This window comes from Phyllobates terribilis, unplaced genomic scaffold, assembly GCF_046119375.1.
Source record: "Phyllobates terribilis strain yellow unplaced genomic scaffold, ASM4611937v1 Scaffold_34__1_contigs__length_13252353, whole genome shotgun sequence".
Lineage (NCBI taxonomy): Eukaryota > Metazoa > Chordata > Amphibia > Anura > Dendrobatidae > Phyllobates > Phyllobates terribilis.
In genome coordinates, this window is record NW_027362794.1 from 6,169,378 (window position 1) to 6,177,165 (window position 7,788).

Sequence of the window (7,788 nt, forward strand, 5' to 3'; positions counted from 1 at the left end):
ACTCAAGAAGACTAGAAATAGTTTATTATCCAGTGTGTGGAAAAGCATCACCATGACATGACTATCCTGAAGCAAATAAAGGGTGTTTCGTTAAAAAAAAAAAGTGAAACTACTGTAAAGTTGTACATTTACTTTGCTGCAAGACATTACAAATAATTGCAACATTGTTTACTGGTAACTCAATCATCACAAAACTAACAATGTTACGAAATTTTGTGTATGTTACAATCACACCAAAATGGAATTATACCCAGGGGTGAGACCTAAAAATTGGCACAAAAATTGACTGGTGCCTGTACTCAGCTACTTGCATTTCTCCACATTGCAAGGACATTTTTATTGAATAGATAAAGCATTTCGAAACACAGTTCCCTTTTCAAAAGGGAACCCGTCAAGTAGAAAATGCCGTCCGATCTGGTGATTTTTATAGAAATGTAGCGGAGCCAATTGATATATACTATATAAAAAAATATTTCCTTACTTTATATAACTTAATATATTGCTCTGAACCCCTGTTCTTTCTATGCATACAAGTCCAGTGAAAGGCTCAATTAGAGCCGGCCCTAGAGCGGTGCAGACAGATAGTGGTCATTCAGTAAGTAGGACCGTCCCCACTGGACTCCTAAACCTCTGCTCTTTCTATGCTTAGAGCAATATATTAAGAGTTATACTGAATAATTACCCACAAAATCACATAATCCGCTCTTCTCCTATTGATACAATACTGCCTGTTGATCATACAACTTTCTAAAAATGATGCATTTCACTTAGACATGGAAAAAAACGCCCCAACATTCTGGACAGCAGTTACATAAATGTGCATGCTATATAGCAACTCACCCAACATGTTCAGGGTTCCTATTGTGTTGGTTTTTAACATCTTGATTGGATTATACATGTAATTAGGAGGAGAAGCAGGAGAGGCTAAATGGTAAATTTGGGCCACTGTGAAGAAAAAGAAAAACCACCACCACATGTAACAGTGAACTTTAATTGCAATTTATTTCTAAAATGACTTATTCCTGAAAAATGTACAATTATTACCTATCCAATTAATATCAGTTTCAATTGTTCCTCATGTAACTTAAGGGAATGTGTCAGTAGATTTTTGCCATCCATTTAATCTGACAGCAGCATAATGTAGAGGCAGAGATCCCAATTCCAGTGATGTGTCACTTACTGGGCTAATGCTGGTTGTTTCAATACTAAAAAAAAAAATAAATTCAACGGTTTATCAGCTGGAGATCATTACTAGATGACTAGGCGTCTCACGCCACGTGGTTCATTTGCGCTGTGTAATCCAACCACTGGTTGGCAGCTTTCTGCCTATGCACAATGTACACAAAAGCTGCCAATCAATGGTGTGGGTGGAGTCATATAGACTCAGCATTCAGGCAACTGCTAGACCGGCAGCAAAGAAAACTACACCAAGCAGACCACTAAGTGACATCACTGGAATCAGGATCTCTGCTCCTACATCATGCTGCACTACAAAAACATAGCAAACACCTGCTGAAAGACTCCCTTTAATAATTGATTTTCCACAGAATATTTGCCCTGGAACCTGAACGTGGTCGCTAATGAAGCAGTTTTGTGTGATGAAATGCAAGGATATCCCAAATCAAGGCGTGGGCTGAGGCAGAGCAACAGTACCGACCCCCGAGCTGCATCTTCTACCAACATCAAATGTTGTAATATTTAAAACTCAGATGACATATGGAGGTGGGCTTAGTGTAATAGAAGTTGAAAGGGTTATGCCATTTAGATCTGTTTAGGGACCCAATTCATCAACATTCACAATAGGTAGTACAAAATTATTATATTAAGAAACTCTTATAAAGAAATGCTTCTGCACATACCCTATGTGTAAGGAATCTGCAGCCAGTAAAAAACTCCAGGGGGCCGATTCATAACAGTTTGCACCAAAACGCTACAATAAAAATGTTGCAAGATTTTTCACAGCTCAAAAATCGCACCAAAAGGTCATGCCTCTTGGCATTTTTCAGCCATTTCCCCCCAACAGCTGGATGGGGCGAGGGCAAGCGCCACTGAAGTGACTTAAAGGGGTACTCCGGAGATAAATAAAATAAATAAGTTGTACTGTCCCTGCCCTCTATAAAGATGAGATGCCCTGCGCACTTCTGTTATCATTAGAGCACTTGTAATTCAGTGTGACAGCAGCTGCTCCCCTCTGGGACAATACATCACAGCAGTGTGAAGCTCTCCGCTGTAAGAAACAGCCAGTCCGAGAAGAAGGAGCATGTCAAGGGAGTGGCCTGCTCTTGGCTTTTAATAGCAACAGATGTTGTGGGCGATATGCCCTTTTCCAAGATGGCGCCAGTATACCTGGTCTTCTAGTGCAGAGGTCCCCAACCGCCGGTCCGCGGACCAGGACCGGCGTCAGCACCCGGGCAAATGCCGGGGCCCTGAGCAGGCAGAGGGGCCCACTGGCGGTCGCGCACCCCGCTGGGCTATGGGCGGAGGAGAGCGGTGTCAGCGCCCGCCCTTCTCCGCCGCTTGCTCAGGGCCCCGGCAGCCCGATACTTACCTCTCCCCGTGCCTCCGCAGATCAGCTGTCTTCCTGCTCTGCGCTCCCTGTGACGTCTCAGGTCAGAGGGCGCGGTGACGTCTTTACACCGCGCCCTCCCCTGAGCCGTCACAGGGAGCGCTGAGCGGGAAGAAACGACAACGCTGGAGTTCGGAGCCGAGCAGCGAGCGGCGGGCAGCAGGTAGCAGGTGAGGAGAAGGGAGGTGAGTATTTGATTTTTTTTTTTTTTTTTAATGTATGGAGGCATGGGGCAGTATAAAGAGGGGAGGGGGGGGCATCCTGCTTGGGGCATTATAAAGAGGAGGGGTGACAGCCTGCATGGGGCATTATAAGGTGGGGAACAGCCTGCATGGGGCATTATAAAGAGGGGGGGATTCCTGCTTGGGGCATTATAAAGAGGAGGGGTGACAGCCTGCATGGGGCATTATAAGGTGGGGAACAGCCTGCATGGGGCATTATAAAGAGGGGGGGATTCCTGCCTGGGGCATTATAATGAGGAGGGGTGACAGCCTGCATGGGGCATTATAAGGTGGGGACCAGCCTGCATGGGGCATTATAAAGAGGGGGGGGATTCCTGCTTGGGGCATTATAATGAGGAGGGGTGACAGCCTGCATGGGGCATTATAAGGTGGGGACCAGCCTGCATGGGGCATTATAAAGAGGGGGGGATTCCTGCTTGGGGCATTATAATGAGGAGGGGTGACAGCCTGCATGGGGCATTATAAGGTGGGGAACAGCCTGCACGGGGCATTATAAAGAGAGGGGGGGACAGCCTGCATGGGGCAGTATAAAGAGGAGGGGTGACAGCCTGCATGGGGCAGTATAAAGAGGAGGGGTGACAGCCTGCATGGGGCAGTATAAAGAGGAGGGGTGACAGCCTGCATGGAGCATTATAAAGAGGAGGGGTGACAGCCTGCATGGAGCATTATAAAGAGGAGGGGTGACAGCCTGCATGGGGCATTATAAAGAGGGGGGGTGACAGCCTGCATGGGGCAGTATAAAGAGGAGGGGTGACAGCCTGCATGGGGCAGTATAAAGAGGAGGGGTGACAGCCTGCATGGGGCAGTATAAAGAGGAGGGGTGACAGCCTGCATGGGGCAGTATAAAGAGGAGGGGTGACAGCCTGCATGGGGCAGTATAAAGAGGAGGGGTGACAGCCTGCATGGGGCATTATAAAGAGGGGGGGCAGCCTGTATGGGGCATTATGTGGGGGGTAACAGCCTGCATGGAGCACTAAAAGGGGGGGGCCTGTATGGGGCATTATGTGGGGGGGAACAGCCTGCATGGAGCATTATAAGGGGGGGGGGCAGCCTGTATGGGGCATTATGTGGGGGTAACAGCCTGCATGGAGCATTAAAAGGGAGGGGCCTGTATGGGGCATTATGTGGGGGGTAACAGCCTGCATGGAGCATTATAAGGGGGGGACAGCCTGTATGGGGCATTATGTGGGGGGTAACAGCCTGCATGCAGCATTATATGGGGACCGGTATCCTGTATGGAGCGTTATATGGGGGCCAGTATCCTGTATGGAGCGTTATATGGGGGCCAGTATTCTGTATGGAGCCTTATATGGGGGCCAGTATTCCGTATGGGGTCTTATATGGGGGCCAGTATTCCGTATGGGGCCTTATATGGGGGCCAGTATTCCGTATGGGGCCTTATATGGGGGCCAGTATTCCGTATGGGGCCTTATATGGGGGCAAGTATTCCGTATGGGGCCTTATATGGGGGCAAGTATTCCGTATGGGGCCTTATATGGGGGCCAGTATTCCGTATGAAGCGTTATATGGGGGCCAGTATTCCGTATGGGTGTTATATGGGGACCAGTATTCCGTATGGAGCCTTATATGGGGGCCACTATTCTGTGTGGAGCGATTCACCGGTTTCTGAGCTATTGTAGAATTTACAATAGATATCACTCATGAAGTGAAATCTTTGCATTGTACTATATATATATATTTCTCCGCCGTATCTCTGCATCATGAATCGTGGTATGTGTTAAAGGGGCCCACTGAGACTCTTTCGCCCGGGGCCCAGAAAAACCTGGAGCCGGCCCTGCCGCTGACAGCTAGCTCCGCGGCCCTGCGCCTGGTCAGAACTCGCTCTGTGTGGATTTATAATGTTTTCTGCCATAGCCGTGACAGCTCGCAGCTCCCGGCAGAGAACATTATGCAGGACGGGGTGGGGCGTCGGGCGGGTCTTAGTGACGCAGCCCTCCACAGCACAGCATGGTACCTGTTGTACGTCACGGGGCGGGTCTTAGTGACGCGGCCCTCCTGCACAGCATGGTGTGTTCCTGACGGGGTGGGGCGGCAGGCTCTCCTCACTGACACGCCCCCGGCAGAACATGTTATGTGGGGCGTGCTGGGGCAGCAGACTGGCTTCAGTGACGCGGCTCCCGGTACCGGTGTTCAGTGTGTAGCGCTGCTAAGCAGCAGCGCTGTATACACTGACGCTCAATGTACAATGCTGCTACTTAGCAGCGCTGTACACCGAGGTCCCGCCAGCATCCTCCCCATACAGCTCCACCCCTCCATAACCCCACCCCCATATGACCAAAGCCCCGCCCCCACCCCCACCCCCACCGGGCCATGGAAAACTGGTCTTGCTTAAAGCCGGTCCCTGGTGCAAAAAAGGTTGGGGACCTCTGTTCTAGTGCACAGATGCGGAAGTCCTTACCTCCTGTTCTGACATGCGTGGTATTAGCTACAGGAACGCCGAGATTTTGGCGCTATATGCAAATGCAAATTGGGGTGAGCCATGTTTCCCTATTTGTATACACAGCTGCTGCATATGATCAATTATGTATTGATATGAGTGTTATGGCTATAAGCCTGTTTACATTGTTGTGTTGCACTAAGTCATTTACACTGATTATGCACCATCATGTCTTGTAATATTATTTATCTGAAAGATTATGTATATTATGCACTTTTCATGTAATTGCTGCTGATTACTATTGTAATTAGATCACCTTAAACACTCTGCACTTGCACCTTACCTATGCTTGAGAAAGGGCCACAATTTTGGACCGAAACGTTGCCATATGGGCTATTAAACATGTATGTATGTATGTATGTATGTATATGACGCGCCCCCCTGGGCCATGTTCAAGGGACACCCGGAGCCGGATCTGGATAGGGGTAGTAGTCCTTGTGGCGGTGACCCGGTCCGTGCCCAGGGTGGTCAAACTAAGTGTGTGGCAGTCTTTTGTAGATGTTGTTTAAGTGTCGACTACGCCACCCGTTGATTGCGGCTAGGAGGCCGCCGCTGCAGAGCAGACCGCTGAGGCCGGTGGTAGGATTGTGCAGCAAGGATGGTATAACCCCCAACGGGAGGGGTATGGCCTCAGGGCAGCAGATGTGGAAGTTGGTGGTTGTGATGGTGCAGCAAGGAAGCTCAGAGACAGGTGATGCAGTTTCAGGGTTTTTACTCACAGGTGTTGCTCCGGTCACTCCGGCCTTGAGTGACCACCCGAGCCGTGCTGCGTCCACCAGGTGTGGGACTCGGCCAACTCCCAGGCAATCCAGAGCGTGGTCCTGAGCTCCCTTCTCTCTCTCTCTCTGTTGGCCGTTCCCACCAGGGATCCACCTTTGTCCGGCTCCCTCGGGCCTCTTGGTGGTAAAACCTTCTCTGGCTTTCCTGACCCTATTCGTGGCGTGCCTTCCTGGTGGATGTGGTGAGGGTCGTGGCAAAACTTAACCACGACCTCCGGTTCCTGGCTAAGGATCATTAGCCTCTGCCAGTTAGGGTTCCGGTACCCGTTTCTGCCAACCCTTCACCCTTCTGGTTTACTTCTGGGATCTTAGGGTTCCCTCTTGTCTTGTGTCTCTGGGCCTTACTTCCTCCTTCTCTCCACTACAGGCCTGGCCCTGGAGCTGGGCCCAGCCGGAGCCACAGCTCCCTGTCAGCCCTCCTGGCTGAGCTCCTCTGCTCTGCTCCTCCTCAGTCTGACTGACCCTGTCCTAAGATGGTGCCCACCATATAAACTCCCTCTATGTGTGAGCCCAGGTGACTAGCACCCAATGGGCTCCTACCTCTATGCCCAGAGTCCCTCCCCTATCTGCCCCTACACTACTGGGATGTTCCTCCCCCCCTCCCACTCCAGCCAGGGACAGACGCTGTCGTACCTGCACATCTAACTGGTGGGAGTACCGTAGTTCTGTCCCCCGGAAATGGGATGAGTGTAGTGCATGCAGCTGTCTGAGCTCAGTCCCACACTCCATCCTTACCCGGGAGTGGAATACCACATCTCTGGAGTGAGGTGCAATACCCCTGTAGCAGCCGAGTCCTCAGGGTGCTACATTCCCCCCTGGTAAATCACAGCACGTCCTCGGGCTGTAAAAGAATAAAAACATACCAAAACATACAAACTTTTTTAAAACATACACTAACATATAAAACATTATAAACACATATAATATGACAGGTAACTTCTCATATATTATTTTAGCAATATAACTTTTGATATAAAACTTTTCATATAAAATGTTCTTAAGCTTCTGGCCACTGTGCAAATTGTGACCAGGTAAAGGGCCACAGTCACTAGAAGAAAACAGCAGTTTTCCTATAAAACCGGTAGGGGGCGCCTTGGGAAGCGCAACTATGTACAGGTTATGGCCACTCTCAGTCCTCGGCCAGGTAGAGGGAAAGAACGACCACTCTCAGTCCTCGGTCAGTGGGGATAAGGGATGGCTGCTCACAGTCCTCAGCCTGTGGGGAAAAAGGGATGGCTGCTCACAGTCCTCAGCCTGTGGGGAAAAGGGGCACACAGGTAACAGTTCACACTAGTCCCAACGGGGACCACACTTCACTTAGCAGCAATTCACATAACAGTTCTTGTAACAGTTCTCATACCCCGACGGGTAACTTTATACAGTTCTCTTTACCGTTCAGTGGTAACGATGCCCTCCTGCTCCTTCCTGAAGGTAATTTTCAGACCCGTCCGGGTCCTCTTGTTCTCCTCCATACCGCAGCTCTTCTTCCGTCAATCAGTGCACATGAAGGGCGTACGGTCCTTTGGCACACTGATGCCGGGTGAAGGTGACCTCGTCACCCAGGTAAAGGTCACGACCACGGTGTCCCTCCGGCAGATGAGACTCGACATCCCTGCGGGTGACAAAGACGTCGCCGGGGGTTCTGTGATCCCTGATAAAGCCCCAACCGTGCTCCAGTTGGAACTTGATGACAGTCCCGGTGGCGCGGGGACCGTGGGCCGCACGGCGGTCTCGCCGGGTCCG

General features: G+C 50.2%; 1 pseudogene; it reads right to left on the bottom strand.

The window, feature by feature from the left end:
• The window catches only part of LOC141180626 (UDP-glucuronic acid decarboxylase 1-like), a 112,532-nt pseudogene extending 109,939 nt beyond the window's left edge, over positions 1-2,593 (bottom strand).
• Between the last annotated feature and the right edge of the window lie 5,195 nt (positions 2,594-7,788).